This window comes from Tiliqua scincoides, chromosome 3, assembly GCF_035046505.1.
Source record: "Tiliqua scincoides isolate rTilSci1 chromosome 3, rTilSci1.hap2, whole genome shotgun sequence".
Lineage (NCBI taxonomy): Eukaryota > Metazoa > Chordata > Lepidosauria > Squamata > Scincidae > Tiliqua > Tiliqua scincoides.
The window spans coordinates 83,195,891-83,199,355 of NC_089823.1; positions in this window are offsets into that span (position 1 = coordinate 83,195,891).

Sequence of the window (3,465 nt, forward strand, 5' to 3'; positions counted from 1 at the left end):
CCATTTGTAAAAAAAAAAGGGGGGGGTTGGTTGGTGATAGCCTCCCTATGTGAACCATCTTGGGTCTCATTGTGAGAGTCACTGAGAAGGACTATTTGGAAAGTAAATACTGCATCATCATCATCATCATCATCATCATGATGTGGCCTGTGTTGTGCTTGTGTGTTTATTTGGAGGGAAACTGGTTATTTGAACCATTTAATGATAAATCATTTAAATCAGGGGTCTTCATATGTTTTGGCCAAAGGGCCGCATCAAATATCTGGCACAGTATTGAGGGCCAGAAAAAAATATAAAATTTAAATAAATACATTAGAGATGGAACTTAGATGAATGAATAAATGGGCTCAAATTTCCAGGATTTCTCCAAGCACCAACACAGAAATAAAGCTCACACTTAAATAGACCTCCATTCCCCCACCCCACCAGTACACTTCCAGTTATGTTTGGTCAACTGGGCCAGAGGCTCTCAGTGGACCAGAGGCTGGCCGTGGGCCAGATAGACACTAGCCGCAGGCCGCATCTGGCCCCCAGGCCGGGGTTTGGAGACCCCCTGATTTAAATGAATTTAAAAAGCCCAATAAAAGAAAGGAAGTGGGTAGGGAAGTGAGTGGGTGGGCGGGTAGGGAAGCAGATGATCCAAGCTCACTTTCTTTTAGTGAGTGGGATGTGGATCAGTGAAACTCCTTCCATTGGAGGAAATTGGAGGAAGGTGGAGGCAGACTTGATATGAAGTAAACCCCGAGTCTGCTGCTCCCCACCACCTGACGCAAACCAGCAGTTAGATGGTCTGGGCAGGCTGGCCTGTGCAGGATGCAGCCTGCCACTCAAAGCAGTCATTTGAGTCGGTCTCATGGATGGAACGCTCCTCATCATATTGTGGACATTGGTCAAATCAAAACCCAGCTGTAGCTACTAGGAACATTTCAGGAGATGGAGGCTGATGTAGAGATGGGGATGTGTATGGCCATTAACCACCTTTTCAAACTCAAGAGGCAGCAATAGTTTCCTCCTTTGGTGACACATCCAATATCATGCATCACATATATGTAGAGCACATATTTTACATGCAACAGGTCCCAGGGGCAATCCATGGCATCTCCATGTAGGGCATAATAATCCCTGCCTGAAATCCTGGAGTCAGTCAGTGTCTACAAAACTGCTCTAGATGAATTAGTGATCTGAGCTGGTATATGGCACCTGTGCCCTGTGTTCACATGAGAACCAGTGACTATATTGGCACTACAAATACTTATAGCAATTTGCTCTCCATTTCATTTTGTAGGCAAGTCACCTTATCTATTATCTTTACACATAGCTTGAGGCCATATCACTCAGATAACTGGACTCTTGTGTAGGATTATTCGTGTATCTGGCCTTTTGGTTTCTAAATTATAGCAAGGGCAATCAAAGTTTGGAAGGCCCAGGGCACAAAGGACAAATAGCTCATTTAGAGCCTAATCCTAAACAGCCCTCAGTGTCAGCCCAGTGCTGGAGCTAGCCCAGCACCAGCTGGTGCGGGGTTAGTTCCGGTGGAAAGCCTGTGCTCCGCCGCTCGTCCGAACCACCGGGCAGTGGAGAGGTAGGTGGAGGCAGGAGAAGGTGTTCCAGGGTGGGGAGAGGGTGGGGAGGAGGCGTGCTAGAGAAGGGTGGAAGGAGGGTGGGACTGGTGGAGCTCAGCTCCACCAAATCCTGAGCTCTATGTCAGGCCCTGTGGCCCAACATGGAGATTCTGCACCAGCCCAAAGACTGCCACAGAATTGAGTAGCCCTGTTGCAGGGCTGCTTTCCATAACCAGGGGAAGGGGATAAATATCCCTTTCCCCTGAGGAGCCGCCGCTGGCTGCCCAGTGCACTTAGGATATCGCAGCAGCCATTTTCAGCTCTGGGGCAGCTCCACATACCAGGTGGTTTAGGATTGGGCTGCCCAGCATGGACCTTGTGTAGAGTATGGACTAGGCTAGGCAACTGAGCTATAAGCAGGACTTCTCCAGTTTGATCTTCTGTCTGCCATGAGCATACTAGATGACAAGCCACTGTACTGTAACCTCAGCTGCAATATTCTTACAGTTATTGTAAGAATTAGATTGAGATAATTCATGTGAGGTGCTTTGCACACTCACATTGTTATGTGAAATGTTATTATTCATTCCCTTGAACAGAAACATCAATCAGGAAACATCTCTCCATAAGGAAGAGAATTCTTATGTTGTGGGTCTTACTAGTTGTCTCTCCAAATATAATAGGCAGGAAGATATAATATCAGTTGAGTTTTGTCTATTACCATTATTCCATTGTTGGCGAAAGGAGCTGGAGATTAAGAAAAATCATACAGACAAAAATTAAGATGGGGAACATGTTATAAAATACAAATATGAGATACTAGGGCAGGGAATGACATACCATAAAGGATATACAACATTTGTGTTGTACCTATCAAAGTATCAAGTATGTTTATAGCTTCTCAGATAAAACTAGATATTTTCTTTGTGGTTTTACTCCCTGACGTTTGGCCATTAGATAGTTAACTCTGTTTATACATTCAGTTCTTCATCCTTTTTATGTTGGACAGAAAGGACGCATGTCTAAGATTGCATAGCCTCTCATTCAGGGGGTCACAGGGGATATCATTGCTCTCTGGCAAGGTGCAGTTGAAAGGCAGCTCTAATTCAGGAGGTAGTCCTGCTAAAGTGTCTCCTTAAAAGGCCCTACAGCTTCCCATTGTTCAATATGCTTCTTTTATCCGGCTGCTAACAATTCACGCATTTCAATTCATCATCCATCCTTACATTTGGAAAACACACACACACAAAGGATCTCAGCTGGTTCCAAAAGTTGGTTTGGGAATAGGGAAAGAAGAACGAAGATGTGGCAAATGGAGGTGCCCATTATAGAGATTCAAACATGTAATTTCTGTCTTTTTCTAGTACTGTTGGATGCTGTGTTTTTCTCTTTACTCAAGTCTCCTTCTGAGATACCTCTCTTTTGTACAGGGAGAATAATCAACACTCCCAACATTCAATCATACCCTGATGAGACTCACAGCTCTATCCTGTCCCACAGCAGCATGCAGGATGCGGGGCTGCTAGCACAGCAGTCACTGTATCCTGTGCTCCCACAGGGGACCAGTAACAAAAAACTGTACTTACCTCCCTGGCCTCTGCCTGGTCCCATATGGGACTCCTCAGATCTACATCTGGCCTTTTGCTTGTGTAGATTTGAGAAGCTTGCCAGTGGCGTGTCAGGTCTGGGATGTAACTTTGGATACAGTGGACACCAGTGGTCCAAATCCTCCCTGATCCCTGCCCCTTTTTGGTCTGTCCACTGGTAGAAATGCACCAGTGACTGCTCTGCATGGCACCACTGGTGGCATGTAACCCTCCAGCCCAGGGGCGGATCTACTGTGAAACTAATGAAGCTTAAGCTTCAGGGTCTCTAATCCCGGAGCAGTCCCAAAAGCGACTTT